This window comes from Marmota flaviventris, chromosome 7 (genome assembly GCF_047511675.1).
Source record: "Marmota flaviventris isolate mMarFla1 chromosome 7, mMarFla1.hap1, whole genome shotgun sequence".
NCBI classification, from domain to species: domain Eukaryota; kingdom Metazoa; phylum Chordata; class Mammalia; order Rodentia; family Sciuridae; genus Marmota; species Marmota flaviventris.
The window spans coordinates 98,259,498-98,276,580 of record NC_092504.1 but is presented as its reverse complement, the minus strand read 5'-3'; positions in this window follow the sequence as shown (position 1 = coordinate 98,276,580).

The following is a 17,083-nucleotide window of genomic DNA, read 5'->3' as shown; positions in this document are numbered from 1 at the left end:
AGGAACCCAAAATAATTAATTTGAACTGCAGCCAACCATCAGTAGACAACTCCCTTTACCCCACCCTCTTTTTTTTTTTTTTTTTAAGTTTCCAGAATGCAATCCAGGCTACCACGCCTCTCCTATAGTGATGTGTAGGGGAGGAGTCCTGAGTGAATCATATTCTATTCTTTTACCCTCACAATCTCATCTTCTAGTGCCCACCAATGTTAAAGAAAGGGACACAGCAGAGTGACCACTTCATAATATATTAAAGTAATCACTATTAAATCTCTGCTTCCCCCTCTCCCACCTCTTACCCTCTTATTTCCCTTTCAGATAACAGAAATACAGGGACTGCCTCTGAAGCACAGGAAGTGAGAGCAAGATATGCACTGACCTAAGAAGAGCATCTGATGAAAATTCACTTTCTTTCTATACAAGGAGGGACTAACCATGTATTTGGATGTTTTATAAGAAAATTGGAGAGTCAGTCAGTCTATGAAAAGCATGCTTTGTCATACCTGTGGCTACCATCAGACACAAAGTTCCAGAATGATATTCTGGTATTCTTCACCACAGCAACTGCCCAGTGGGAGAATTTTACATAGTTTAAGTGTTATGTCATTCGTGGCTACATCTTTTCCCACTTAGTAAGAATTTTTCACATTACTATAAGCTCTTGAGTTTTTTAAAACCTCATTTTAAATTACTGCATATTCTTCAATAACATATCTATATCATAATTTACTTAACCTCTTCCCCACATCTGGACTTTTAAGATGTATTTTGAGTTTTGAAAAACAAAATCCCAATGTTACCTTGAGAGCATTTTCTGAACTAAAAACTACTTTCTGCCCCCTATCCTAAATCAATAATAGCACCATTTCTTTCTTCCTCAAGGATTCTTATCCATTTGTGGCAGAGTTTCCTCAGCCTCTTTTCATCCTTTCTGGATACTCTGCTCCTTTTGTGGACCTCCAGGCACTTTTGTCACCTCATGGACACTGTTCTGGCCAAACCCTCCCACTCTCCTGAGGGTCCAAGACAGTGCCACCCTCCAGAGCAGCCAGGCATTGTATCACTTATACCCCGTCATTTATCACCACCTCCACTCCTCCCAAATATCACATGGGTCCCCAAAAAGAAAGGGGCAACACCTCACATCTCTAAACACCCTTGCAGCTGGTGTTCAGCTGCCTAATTGGAGTCTGCCTCTCAGCACTGTCATCAACAGCTCCCAGCACTTTTGCACCTCGTACCAAGCCTGTGAACCAACGGCTCTGATTTGTTCCAAGCAGATAAACACTCTGCAGGCACTGCTCACATGGAGAGGGGCCAGAAGAGGGTGGAGAGCCTCTTCTTCACAAGAATCAGCAGGTATCAAACACTCCATGATTCTCTGCCCTGGCCAAACTGTTTCTTTCCCTATAAACAGAGATAGCATGTGTTTTATATGGTCTGTATCTTTTTTTTTCGAAAAAGGAAAAGGAAAGGGTGAAATGGATAGCATTAAACATTTAAAATTTAAATCATTTTGCATAAAAGTCTAGCTTCTGATTTGTATTTAAAAATAGGAAGATCTAGGAGCGGAATCTCAGTGGAAAAGCCCGTGCTTAGGCATATAGCTCAGTGTAGAGCATGTGCTTAGTGTTTGTGAAGCCCTGGGTTCAGTCCTCTGCAACATCAACAACTAGTAAAGTCTAGCCATCAGGGACTCAATGTTGCCCGAAGGAACATTTGGCTGTGGCCCATGCTGGACAAGGCATACCTCTCCAGTCCCCACCTGGTCCACATCCTGCATTCACCTTAACTCCATAGCCCTGGAAACCCATGCAAATGTAACTCTGTGAAGACCTCAGGTGCAAGGTCATCTGCTCCCAGAGCAGGAGCAAGGTGAACAGACTTTTTTGGTGTGGGGGGGGGGAGTTCTTGAGCAAAATAAAAAATCCACCATTCTGGGGAAAGTCCATGTGTAAAGGAGGTCCAAATATTTGACCCAAGGGCATTTCTATGACCTATGCAAAAATGCATTATTTTTATCCTCTCAGAGAGAAGACTTGACATTCTGAAGGTCAGTAACAGCTGCAGTCTGACTGGAAAGTGGCAGGAACATGGGAACAGACAGCTGCAAGCTGTGCCCAAGCCTGTGCCCACCCTATTCTGCTAAAAGGAGAGAGCCAGTGTTGACCTTGCCATCCCATAGCAGGGATGGCGGCATCCTATGGTGACTGCAGGAATTTAGAAAGTCCTTTCTTAGCCAAGTTAGGAATGCAGCCCTTCTTCTGAGGCCAAAGACTTCCAGATGATCGTCTTTATCCCATGAGCCAGGACTCCTTAAGCAATACAACACCCTGCTAACCCCTGCTCACTGGCCTCTGTGAGGCCTTTTTTTGGAGAATTCATAGACTGCACCTGCCAACCTCCCAGGATAACCCAAACAATCACAATTGCCTCTTCATAGCCAACACCACAGAAATAAGTCTCCCCATTTAAAAAAGCTCACACAAATGGAAGTTTGGCTCCATTCCCAGTCAAGACCCCAGTGAAGAGGCACAAGCTGGTGCTAAATTTTTCAGTGACATCATGTACCAGAGGATGCTCAGTGAAAGCCAGGTAATCTTCCATACCTCAGGCCACCAAGGATTGCCTCAAGAGGGAATGAAAATAATAACTGCACAAGAGCAGTTCCCAACCTTGCTTCCTCTAAAGAGGGTCAACACAGGACCCCCAAAATGCCAGAACTCATCTCCCTGCCATATATGAAAAGGAATTCAGTGTCAATAAGAGAACTGAAACTGGTTTTGTGGCAGATATTGAAAGTTACTTTTTCAATATCCTGTCCCTCTATCTTCCTTATTAACTAAACCCCAATGTGACAAGCTTCAAAGATCTAATTTCCCAACTTGAGAGCCGCCCCCTCCCCCGGCGCCTGCAAGGTAGGCGGAACTGTGACCACCGACGGAAAAGGCGCAGTGGCCCGCGGAGGGGCAGAGCTGCCAACCACGCCTGCAAGGTAGGCAGACCTGCGACCAACTGGCAGAACAGGCACAGCGGCCTGCTGAGGGGCAGAGCCGCCCCCTCCCCCCGCGCCTGCAAGGTAGGCGGAACTATGACCACCGACAGAACAGGCCCAGTGGCCCGCGGAGGGGCAGAGCTGCCAACCACGCCTGCAAGGTAGGCGGACTTCCGACGCCCCCCGGCAGAACAGGCCCAGCGGCCTGCTGAGGGGCAGAGCCTCCCTCTCCCGCTGCGCCTGCAAGGTAGGCGGAACGGTGACCACCGACAGAACAGGCCCAGCGGCCCGCAGAGGGGCACAGCTGAACCCCGCGCCTGCAAGGTAGGCGGACCTGTGACACACCGGCAGAACAGGCCAGACCTGCAACCGACAGACAGAACAGGCCCAGCGGCCTGCGGAAGGGTAGAGCCACCCCCCCCCCCGCAAGGTAGGCGGACCTGCGACCCACCAGCAGAACAGGCCCATCGGCCTGCAGAGGGGCAGTGCCGCTGCCCGCGCCTGCAAAGTAGGCAGAACTGCGACCATCGACAGAACAAACCCAGCGGCCCGCAGAGGGGCAGAGCCGCTGCCCGCGCCTGCAAGGTAGGCGGACCTGCTACCAACCGGCAGAACAGGCCCAGCGGCCCGCCGGCGTGGTAGGCACATTGCCCCAATTGGAGGAGGGGCAGAGCCGCCGCCCGCGCCTGCGAGGGAGACTTTGGAACTATACAAGAGCAATATAAATATATAGGGGGGAAATTCAATAGCACAACAGTTTCACCAAGCAGAAAGAAACGCGAACAGTATGAAGAGACAAGGAAAGAAAGGACCACAAGCAATGCAGGTCAACTCAACGTTAGAAGAGGTAATATCTGCAGCAGATGGAATGTCAGATAAAGAATTCAGGATATACATGCTTCAGATGATCTGGAGTCTCAAGGAAGACATCAGACAGCAAAATCAGACAATGAAAGATCACTTCAACAATGAATTACATAAACAAATCCAAGAAGCAAAAGATCAACTATACAGGGAGACAGAGGTTATAAAAAACAAACAGAAATCCTAGAAATGCAGGAAGCAATAAACCAACATAAAAACTCAAATGAGAATACTACCAGCAGAGTAGAACACTTAGAAGATAGAACATCAGACAATGAAGACAAAGTATTTCAACTGGAAAAGAACATAGACAGCTCAGCAAGACTGTTAAGAAACCATGAGCAGAACATCCAAGAAATATGGGATAACATTAAGAGACCAAACTTAAGAGAAAACTTCCCAGACTTGAAGAATGAGACAGAATCCCAAATCCTAGAAGCCTACAGGACGCCAAATGTGCAAAATCATAAGAGATCCACACCTAGACACATTATAATGAAGATGCCCAACATACAGAATAAGGAGAGAATTTTAAAAGCTACAAGACAAAGGAAGCAGATTACATTTAGGGGTAAGCCAATCAGGATAACAGCTGATCTTTCAACACAGACTCTGAAAGCTAGAAGATCCTGGAATAACATATTTCAAACACTGAAAGAAAATGGGTTCCAACCAAGAATTGTGTATCCAGCGAAATTAAGCTTCAGGATGGAAGATGAAATTAAAACCTTCCACGATAAACAAAAGTTAAAAGAATTTGCAGCTAGAAAACCATCTCTTCAAAACATCCTCGGCAAAATATTACAGGAAGAGGAAATGGAAAATAACAATGAAAACCAACAGTGGGAGGTAGGACACTAAAGGGGGGAAAAATAATCAAAGAGGAAAACAAACCATGTTTAGTAACAGAAATAAACAAATATGGCTGGAAGAACAACCCATATCTCAATAATAACCCTAAATGTTAATGGCTTAAACTCACCAATTAAGAGACACAGGCTAGTAGAATGGATCACAAAACAAGACCCAACAATATGCTGCCTACAGGAGACGCATTTGATAGGAAAAGACATACATAGGCTGAAGGTGAAAGGTTGGGAAAAATCATATCACTCATATGGACTTCGGAAACAAGCAGGAGTGTCCATACTCATATCAAATAAAATAGATTTCAAGCCAAAGTTAATCAAAAGGGATAAAGAGGGACACTACATACTGCTCAAGGGAACCATACACCAACAAGACATAACAATCATAAATATATATGCCCCAAACAATGGTGCAGCTATGTTCATCAAACAAACTCTTCTCAAGTTCAAGAGTCTAATAGACCACCATACAATAATCATGGGAGACTTCAACACACCTCTCTCACCAATGGACAGATCTTCCAAACAAAAGTTGAATAAGGAAACTATAGAACTCAATAACACAATTAATAACCTAGACTTAATTGACATATATAGAATATACTACCCAACATCAAGCAGTTACACTTTTTTCTCAGCAGCACATGGATCCTTCTCAAAAATAGATCATATATTATGTCACAGGGCAACTCTTAGACAATATAAAGGAGTAGAGATAATACCATGCATCTTATCTGATCATAATGGAATGAAACTGAAAATCAACGATAAAAGAAGGAAGGAAAAATCATGCATCACTTGGAGAATGAACAATGGGTTATAGAAGACATCAAGGAGGAAATTAAAAAATTCTTAGAGATTAATGAAAACACAGACACAACATATCGGAATCTATGGGACACATTGAAAGCAGTTCTAAGAGGAAAATTCACTGCTTGGAGTTCATTCCTTAAAAAAAGAAAAAACCAACAAATAAATGATTTCATACTTCATCTCAAAATCCTAGAAAAAGAAGAGCAAAACAACAGCAAAAGAAGTAGAAGGCAAGAAATAATTAAAATCAGAGCTGAAATTAATGAAATCGAAACAAAAGAAACAATTGAAAAAATTGACAAAACTAAAAGTTGGTTCTTTGAAAAAATAAATAAAATCGACAGACCCTTAGCCATGCTAATGAAGAGAAGAAGAGAGAGAACTCAAATTACTAGCATAAGGGATGAAAAAGGCAATATCACAACAGACACTTCAGAAATACAGAAGATAATTAGAAATTATTTTGAATCCTTATGCTCCAATAAATTAGAAGATAGTGAAGGCATAGATAAATTTCTTAAGTCATATGATCTGCCCAGATCGAGTCAGGAGGATATAGACAACCTAAACAGACCAATATAAATTGAGGAAATAGAAGAAACCATCAAAAGACTACCAACTAAGTAAAGCCCAGGACCGGATGGGTATACAGCAGAGTTTTACAAAACCTTTAAAGAGGAACTAATACCAATACTTTTCAAGCTACTTCAGGAAATAGAAAAAGAGGGAGAACTTCCAAATTCATTCTACGAGGCCAACATCACCCTGATTCCTAAACCAGACAAAGACACTTCAAGGAAAGAAAACTACAGACCAATATCTCTAATGAACCTAGATGCAAAAATCCTCAATAAAATTCTGGCGAATCGGATACAAAAACATATCAAAAAAATAGTGCACCATGATCAAGTAGGATTCATCCCTGGGATGCAAGGCTGGTTCAATATACGGAAATCAATAAATGTTATTCACCACATCAATAGACTTAAAAATAAGAACCATATGATCATCTCGATAGATGCGGAAAAAGCATTCGACAAAGTACAGCATCCCTTTATGTTCAAAACTCTAGAAAAACTAGGGATAACAGGAACATACCTCAATTTTGTAAAAGCAATCTATGCTAAGCCTCAGGCTAGCATCATTCTGAATGGAGAAAAACTGAAGGCATTCCCTCTAAAATCTGGAACAAGACAGGGATGCCCTCTCTCACCACTTCTGTTCAACATAGTTCTCGAAACACTGGCCAGAGCAATTAGACAGACGAAAGAAATTAAAGGCACAAAAATAGGAAAAGAAGAACTTAAATTATCACTATTTGCAGGTGACATGATTCTATACCTAGCAGACCCAAAAGGGTCTATAAAGAAACTATTAGAGCTAATAAATGAATTCAGCAAAGTGGCAGGCTATAAAATCAACACACATAAATCAATGGCATTCCTGTATATCAGTGACAAATCCTCTGAAATGGAAATGAGGACAACCACTCCATTCACAATATCCTCAAAAAAAATAAAATACTTGGGAATCAACCTAACAAAAGAGGTGAAAGACTTATACAATGAAAACTACAGAACCCTAAAGAGAGAAATAGAAGAAGATCTTAGAAGATGGAAAAATATACCCTGTTCATGGATAGGCAGAACTAACATCATCAAAATGGCGATATTACCAAAAGTTCTCTATAGGTTTAATGCAATGCCAATCAAAATCCCAACGGCATTTCTTGTAGAAATAGAGAAAGCAATCATGAAATTCATATGGAAAAATAAAAGACCCAGAATAGCAAAAACAATGCTAAGCAGGAAGTGTGAATCAGGCGGTATAGCGATACCAGACTTCAAACTATACTACAGAGCAATAGTAACAAAAACAGCATGGTACTGGTACCAAAACAGGCGGGTGGACCAATGGTACAGAATAGAGGACACAGAAACCAATCCACAAAACTACAACTATCTATATTTGATAAAGGGGCTAAAAGCATGCAATGGAGGAAGGATAGCATCTTCAACAAATGGTGCTGGGAAAACTGGAAATCCATATGCAACAAAATGAAACTGAATCCCTTTCTCTCGCCATGCACAAAAGTTAATTCAAAATGGATCAAGGAGCTTGATATCAAATCAGAGACACGCCGTCTGATAGAAGAAAAAGTTGGCTACGATCTACATATGGTGGGGTCGGGCTCCAAATTCCTCAATAGGACACCCATAGCACAAAAGTTAATAACTAGAATCAACAAATGGGACTTACTCAAACTAAAAAGTTTTTTCTCAGCAAAAGAAACAATAAGAGAGGTAAATAGGGAACCTACATCCTGGGAACAAATCTTTACTCCTCACACTTCAGATAGAGCCCTAATATCTAGAGTATACAAAGAACTCAAAAAATTAGACAATAAGATAACAAATAACCCAATCAACAAATGGGCCAAGGACCTGAACAGACACTTCTCAGAGGGGGACATACAATCAATCAACAAGTACATGAAAAAATGCTCACCATCTCTAGCAGTCAGAGAAATGCAAATCAAAACCACCCTAAGATACCATCTCACTCCAGTAAGATTGGCAGCCATTATGAAGTCAAACAACAAGTGCTGGCGAGGATGTGGGGAAAAGGGTACACTTGTACATTGCTGGTGGGACTGCAAATTGGTGCAGCCAATTTGGAAAGCAGTATGGCGATTTCTTGGAAAGCTGGGAATGGAACCACCATTTGACCCAGCTATTCCCCTTCTAGGTCTATTCCCTAAAGACCTAAAAAGAGCATGCTACAGGGACACTGCTACATCGATGTTCATAGCAGCTCAATTCACAATAGCAAGACTGTGGAACCAACCTAGATGCCCTTCAATAGATGAATGGATAAAAAAAAATGTGGCATTTATACACAATGGAGTATTACTCTGCATTAAAAAATGACAAAATCATAGAATTTGCAGGGAAATGGATGGCATTAGAGCAGATTATGCTAAGTGAAGCTAGCCAATCCCTAAAAAACAAATGCCAAATGTCTTCTTTGATATAAGGAGTGTAACTAAGAACAGAGTAGGGATGAAGAGCATGAGAAGAATATTAACATTAAACTGGGATGAGAGGTGGGAGGGAAAGGGAGAGAGAAGGGAAATTGCATGGAAATGGAAGGAGACCCTCAGGGTTATACAAAATTTCATACAAGAGGAAGTGAGGGGAAAGGGGAAAATAATACAAGGGGGAGAAATGAATGACAGTAGAGGGGGTAGAGAGAGAAGAGGGGAGGGGAGGGGAGGGGGGATAGCAGAGGATAGGAAAGGCAGCAGAATACAATAGACACTAGTATGGCAATATGTAAATCAATGGATGTGTAACTGATGTGATTCTGCACTTTGTATACAGGGTAAAAATGGGAGTTCATAACCCACTTGAATCAAAGTGTGAAATATGATATATCAAGAACTATGTAATGTTTTGAACAACCAACAATAAAAAATTAAGAATTTGAAAAAAAAATAAATAAAAAAAAAATAAAAATAATTTCCCAACTTTCCAAGCTTGTGCCACAGCTTCATAGAAATCTCTAGAAGGTCTTCACGGGTGCAAAGAACTTAGATCCTCAGTAGCATTAATGATCTGGGGCCCAATCCAGCACTGAGGACCCTCCCACTGAGGAGGTGAGACACACTGCTGCCTGTGGAAACCCTCAGAGCTGGTTTTTCTGTTATTTAGCAGATTGAAATCTTGACCCACAAGGCTAGTCATCAAAGCATCAAGATCTACCCAGGACAACATGTTCTGCTCAGAGGCCATGGCCACAGAACTCATGAGAACAAAGCCCAAAGGATTAAAACAACTAGAGCTGCCAGTTTTAACTCCAAGTTCAAAAAAACCCCTAACAGCCTGACCTTCTGACCCAATAGCCTTTCTTCCTCACAACACGGAGATTAACTGGACATTTACTGAATACATCGGTACTATGTTGGGGGAAGATGAGAAATTTATGACTATTAAGCAAATAAGGGCTTTAACTTAGATGTAAACAGAGTTCTAGGGTTCTGGAGAGAGATGATTTGGGGCTCTCTGGGCATCCCAGGCCAGAGGGTACACATGAAAGAAGGGTAGAAGCGAAAGATATGGTTGGAAAAAACAGTGGATTAGATGAGGAGAGGAGCTTAGATATTTTAGTATTTTGTAATATAACAGAAGCAACAAAGATTTTAAAACAGCAGATTGGTATATTTGCTTTATGTTTGGTTCTAGGACAAAAACTATTACCAATGGCAGTGTATGTGGGGGTACAGTAGACCAAGAGAGAAAGACACGCACATCCTATCAGCAGGGAGACTAATAGGTAATTGGGATTAATGGGCAAACCTAACAATTCTCTCTGGGTATCTCCTGTTTCTTCACATCTGTGAAAACACAGCTTTTATCTGAAACACTTAAAAGATTTATACAACCAACAGCCTGTGTGAGAGACAGGGTGTCCCTCTGGGGAAGAGAGGTGATTTTTGTTTTGTTTGTGTGTTTTTACTGCACAGGAGAATAAGGATAATGTCTCCCATGGGGAAAAAGCTTGGCCAGGATTGATTGCAGATGTCTTCATAATATTGGGTTTCTGAAGCTCGTAGTTCCTCAGGGCACAAACCCACTGTGTGTGTAGTATTCATCAGGGCCACTGTTCCCCATGGAACTTGGGGGTCAAGAAAAACTGCTACAAACAATGAAACTCATGCTACTTGCAATGCTTTGAGCAACAGAGTCCTTTGTTTTTAATCCAAGTGTCTCATGCCTTCTCTCTGCATCTCTGAAACTGTGGTAGTCCAACTACCACAGTTAGCTGCAAATAGGGTAAAACTCTCAGATGCTTCACAATTTTTTAATTAATTAATTAAATTTAATTTTTTAAACATTTTTTTAGTTATAGATGGACATAGTATCTTTATTTTTATTTATTTATTTTTATGTGGTGCTGAAGATCGAATCCAGGGCCTCTACCACTGAAAGGTACTGGGGATTGAACCCAGGGGCCACTGAACTACATCCCCAGTCTGTATTTATTTATTTAGGTAGGATCTCACTAAGTTTCTGAGGCTGGCCTTGAACTTGTCATCCTTCTGCTTTGGCCTTCTGTGGACTAGGATTACAGGCATGCACCACAACACCCAGCTACTTATTAATTAATTTATTTTGCAATGCTTGGGATTGAACCGAGGGCCTTAAAGCTTAAGCCAGGACTGGTAAAGTTCTGGGATACACTTATAAAGTAACGACTGGAATCAAAGATGACTATGAGGCTTCTGAGTTGGATGACTGGGCAGAAGAGGGTAATACCACCCAGGAGGAGGAACACAGGAAGGAAAGAGGTTCCTGAGGAAGGATGGTAGCTGGTTTTAAACACTTGAGCTGTGCAGAGAATCTTGAAGAGGAGCTGTCCAGCAGAACCCTGACTACAGGGGATGCTCTATAAACAAATTGAACCTCTCAGCAGCTCCTTCAGTACTTCCTAAATTCACACACCTCTGTGCTATATTAGAGTCCTCTAGAAGATGTCAACAACAGCTGACCCTTAGGGGGGAAAAAAAGTAGCTGGGCATGGGAGGCTGAGGCAGGAGGATCTCAAGTTCAAAGCCAGCCTCAGCAATTTAGTGAGACCCTGTTTCTAAATAAAATATTTTTAAAGGCTGAAAATGTGGCTCAGTGGTTAAGTGCCCCTGGGTTCAATCCCCAGTACCCCCCAAAATTTTTAAAAACAACAACAACAAAAAAAAAACAAGGTGTGCTTTGTCTAACACTCAGGGAGTGAAATCCCTGAAGGTGAGCCTAGGTGTCTGAATTTTTCTTTTAAAGCTCTGAAAGTGATTTCAATCTACAGTGAGTGGAAAAGTAGTAGCCTATTAGAACCAAAGGCAATCACACTTTCCTTGAGAGCCTAAGAACCTGACCTGGCAGCAAAAAGGCCAACTTATTTGGACAGGCAGGTGACCTCTTACTACATCAGTACATCAGGACTATTATCCAACCTCTTTCCTTTTTAGGGTCACCAAGTTTTCACTTAAGGACCAATAATCATTTGCCAAGGAAACCACTGCACATAAGAATGAGCAGACTTCTGAATCTCCAGCTCCAGATGTTGGACTGAGGCAGATGTTATTTCACAGAATAGTTCAGAGATCTTTTTGCCCCCATAAACTACCTTCCAGTGAAATCATCTGGACACCTTATTCTAGTCTTACCAGGCACAGTCCAGACACAACCATCATCCTCATGCAAAGCCAACTTCACTCAGACATCAGAAGCCCTGGAGGATCATGTGGGGTGTGTTCCTGAACTCATGTTCCTCTATTAGCCTTCCATGTGGGCCTCACAGCCTTTCCATGGGTCTTGAAAAGTTCAGTCTCCCTTACCCTTGGGACACCTACAGGGTAGCCATCTAGTATAGCACATATATTTTTACTATTGTTTGAGCCTCAGTTCTATCTGATGATGCCACAAGAAATTTCTCAGCTTAGCCCCAAATCCATCTCCTGTAACAAAATTTTCTAAAAAGTGGTTTACTGAGAAATCCTTCAAGACTAAGAGAAACTCACAATTTATTAGCAAAGTAATTTCTTTAAAGGCCGAATCCCATCCATATTAACCTTTCCTGTTGGATGCTTAAACAGGATTAGTCGGGTGGAGGAATACAGAGGCACCCTGGGACAGTTAGAGACTTGAGGTACTCAAGACAAAGGCCTGGGCTCATCCAGGGTTGACTAACATTTCCAGGATCAGTTCATTTTTGGAAAAAAAAAAAAAAAAACAAACAAAAACAAAATAAAAGTAAAACCCAACACTTCCAGGAAGTATAGGTAGCTCTGTTTTTCAGAATGAAAGTCCATGCTTTAGGAGAGAATGTGCTGTCCATCTACAAACAAGTCACTCTCATCCACTGCACCATGCTCAAAGAAACAGTCTAACTGCAGTTATTATAGCAAATTACCATAGACTGGTGACTTTATAAGTAACAGATTTCTTTGTCATCATTCTCTTCAAGAGGCCCCTGATCCTGGTTATGTCCTTCCTTGGTGGGTTCATGGAGAGAGAGACAGAGAAGAAGAACGGACATCTTAACTCTCTTTTTTTATAAGGGCATTATTGCTATCATGAGGGCTTCAACCTCATGATTCATTTAAACCTAGTTACCTAAATGTCCCATCTCCAAATACCACAGCATTTGAGATTCAGGTTTCCATGTGTAAACTGGGGATGGGGGCACAAATACTAACTTTGTCATACTAGAGCACATCTTATGCTAGAAACATCAAGATTAGCAACACAGGCCAATTCTATTAAACATGGATGCCTTTAGAAAAGACATGATTTACACCAGTTCAAGTAAGATAAATCCTTCAAAAGAGGAAGCTGCAGAATTCCATCTTGGTGGGTATAAAGGGGCTAACTCAGGTCTTCCTTGGGAAATCCATTTCACATGAGGTCTGAGGCATGGATAAGATTAAGGAGGAAAGAGCATTTGAACTCTTCATCCCATAAGGTACTATAGGTACAGCTTATTAAGGGAGAGCACTGAGAAGGGGTGAGAGAAACTAATAGATCTAAGACTACAAGTTGTAGCCTGAGTGGCACATGGATAGTCAGAGACACCACGCATTGGTTTACTTTGAAGAAAAAAGGAAACCTAAGAGTTTTCTCACTGTGTCGAGGTTACACAATATACTGCAGGGGTAGTGAGTGAATGCACTCCAAGTATCTTCCTGGAGCCTCACTACAGCACACCTTCAAATGTAATTCATTGGTTCTCTTTCCATGACAGAGTTGATAATGGAATCAACATCTTTAAGACTTACTCTCAGGAGTAAGCCCTATCTTATTCTTGTTTTAATGCTTTCCTGACCCCACATTCCACCCTAGAACTTAGTAGAATGTCTTACATACCTGAGGCTCAAAAGACTATGTTGAGACTCAAAATTTGAAAATATTCAAGGAAGCAGAGTAATGAAAACATCAACAGAAATGTATTGAGGAGGCTAAGGTTGTAGCTCAGTGGTAGAGCACTTGCCTAGCATGTGTGAGGCACTGGGTTCGACTTTCAGCATCACATATAAAAAAAAAAAATGAATAAAATAAAGGTTCGTCAACAACTCAAAATATATACATTTAAAAAAAGAAGTTAATTGAGGACTAAATAGGTGTGAAATACCCTTGAGAGTCATTTTCTTATACTCTAACCAAGGGACTGTGTGGGGGGGTGAGCATTGAGGGGGTGCTTCTCTGAACTCTTAACATCTCTCAGGGTGATTAAGTCCAGCCAGCCTTTCATATCTAGGGATTCCTCATCCTTGGATTTCACTAATTATAGATTGGAAATTGCATATCAATAGATAGTCTGTAGTGATCATTACAGACCTTTTTCTTGTCATTATTCCCTAAGCAGTACAGAATAACTATTTACATAGCATTTACATTGTATTAGTTATGATAAGTTTTCTAGAGATGGTATTTAAATATATAGGAGGATGTATGTAAGATATACACAAAAACTGTACTACTTCATATAAGAGACTTGATTATTGATTTTGGCATCTACAGTGGTACCAGAATTAATCCCTTATGGGTACTGAAGGGCAACCACACCTCCCTCATAATAGATTTCAGTTTCTTGTATAGCTGGTATCCTAATATTTTATTAGTTAACAGAAATGCTATTCGAGGGCTGGGTGGGCTGTAGCTAAGTAATAGAGCATTTGTTTTATGTGCACAAGACCCTGGGTTCCAATCCCAACTCTGGAGGAAAAAAAAAAAAGCAAAAGCAAATAAAGGAGGAGCAGAGAAATGGTATGATATTAGTAAGGCTCCCTCCTCACTTTCTAGCAATTTGCTTTTTGCACATAACTCTAGTTATAATGTAAAGTGTAAGAAACATATAAGAAACCCCACTACAACTGCATTTAATTGGGAAGAGCCTATAATTCTAGTAGAGATGGATTGGCTAGTTAAACTATGGTTTATCTGTACTAGTAGTCCTCAAACTTTTTGGATTCAAGACCCCTTTATGTTTTTAAAAATGGCTGCAGGCCCCTGAGGAGCTTCTGCTTATGTGAGTTATTTTTATGTCGATTTACCATATAAGAATTAAAAGAGAAATACATAGGTACAGATTGCTTTTGCCACATCATGTAGTTTGAGGAACCCCAGGACACCCATAATGAAGACCAAATGTCTAAGCATTATGAAATAGTTTCAGCCTGTGAGCCCTTGGCCTCTGAGGAACTGCAAGAAGTCCATGGACCAATTTGAGGACTCTTGATCTCTATAATAGAATACCATGTGACAAAAGTATTTTTATTGTATAAAATATTCACTGACATTGAAAGTATTTTAATTTAAAGAAAACCAACCACAAAATAGTATGGACATTATTGTACAATTTGAAGTATATAAAAAGTTAATATTCTAATATATTACAAGTATAGGTCTTTATTTAGATGGTGAAAATACAAGTTTTTCTTTTTTTGTTTTGTTTTCTGCATTGAGTTTTTTTAAATGTAACCAGATGTACACACATTTAGCAAACATATACATATTGATTATTTGTAGTCACCTATATTGGTCCTTCCCAGACCACAAAACTTCAGCTTAGCATTTTTAGGAAAGATATCACACCAAAAAAAATTACCAATGATAAAGTATTAGTATTTTTCTTTATTTCTTGGTGGTGGGGATGGAACCCAGGGATTTTACCCACTGCATTCTACCACTGAGCTACTCTCCCAGCCCCAATAAGGTACTGGTTCTGCACAGCTTTAAGTGTCCTTGCCTCCCAGAGACAATAGAAGTACCCCCTAGGGAGCTTGCTAGAACCATGGACTCCCCAGTCCCACTCAAGACCTCCTTAATCAGAGCCTGCCTTGAGACCCAGGTGATTTGTGTGCATAGCAGGTTTGAGAAACCCTGGCAGCACATTAGAATGACCTGGGAATTAAAAAAAAAAAAAATGGGGGAGGGGAGGAGGCATTGAGAAGGCTGCATTTTCTTTTATTACTTTCAGGTGATTCTTATCTGCATTTAGAACTGAGAAATGCTGCTCTAACACCAGGGCCTGGCTTCAACCTTGAAAAAGAGCAAGGCTGTCACCTCCAAACTCTACCCTGCTTTGATGCAGTGCCCCCACCCTCCACCTCTGCAACATGTGGGGACCTCCTAGCCAAGTTCCAGATCCCAGAAATTTCACAGGGACAGATGAACTGGATGGAGCAAACAGCTGCCATCTTAGTCCATTCAAACAAAATAGCATAGACCAGGTAATTTATAAACCGAAATACATTGCTCACGATTCTGAAGTCTGGGAAGTCCGTGATCAAGGCACCTGCAGTTTGGGTGTCTGGTGAGAGCTTGTTCTTCAGGGAGAGAGCCTTCCATGAGACTTCCTCCTCCCTTGGTGGAAGGGGCAAACAAAGTCTCTTATACCCATACTTATCCCACCCTCAAGAGGGCTCCGCCCTCATGACCTCATCACTGCCCCAGAGGCCCCTCCTCCTAATACTATCACATTGAGGATTCAACGTATGTCAAATTCTAAAAAAGCAAGTCTCCAGTGCCTTCAAAATCAAGGTTGCAAATTCTCAGATCAAAGGAAACTCTTATTGACCAACACTGGTGTTTTTAGAAGAATATGTTACGTTCCATTTGGTGTTTGAGGAGAGGCTTGTGCTGAGAACTGAGATACAAACCAGGGCCCTGGGGTCTTGGTTAACAGACCCTTTCTTTCCAGTGGAGCAGATGTGACCCAGGAGGGGTGTGCAAACTGCTGTGCTAACACACTGACAGGTGACTTGAGGACACAGTGCCCCCTGTCTGGCAGATGAGCAGCTTTAGGTCATCACCACTGACTTCTAGAAACTGCATTTGAGTCTTGGGTCTTGGGGGGGGGGGGCGGGCGGTAAGGCCCAGCTTCCACCTGAACTGCATATACTTGCTGTGATGCCCCTGATGAAATTCCAGCAGCAAGATTAGAATGTCATTATTAATGAGAGCAAACTGCTCTGTCCCTTAATGTTCCAAACCAAGCCATGCTGTTTTCCAGAATGTGAAAAGTGGCAAAACACCCACCTGTCCTAAGCTACAGACTCTTAAATTTCTCCAAAGTGCATGCACCTCTGGAGACTTGCTGTCCTGTTTTCATCCCTAAGTAACCTCTCTTCCAACTCCAGCCAGGTGCAGTTTTACATGGTCGACACTAGAGGGAGAGCCACCAAAACATTTCTGTTCCAACTCGTTGCTCCGCCAAAAAAAAAAAAAAGTTCACTCTAGATTTAAAAGACAGCTTTCTCTCTGGCTTCCCCCAAGTCTAATGCCAGTAGCATTCATTGAAAAGCAACAGCGAAGCACTTTTTTTTTTTTTTTTTTTCCTTTTTGGTGTCTTGGGGATTGAACCCACACCATTTGCAAGCCAGGCAAGTGCTCTATCATTGAGCTAGGTCCTTGGCCCTTTAGTTGCCATCTGGTTTACACACTACCATTTCTTTTCCAAGTCCATTTAACACAGTGTAAAGCCATGA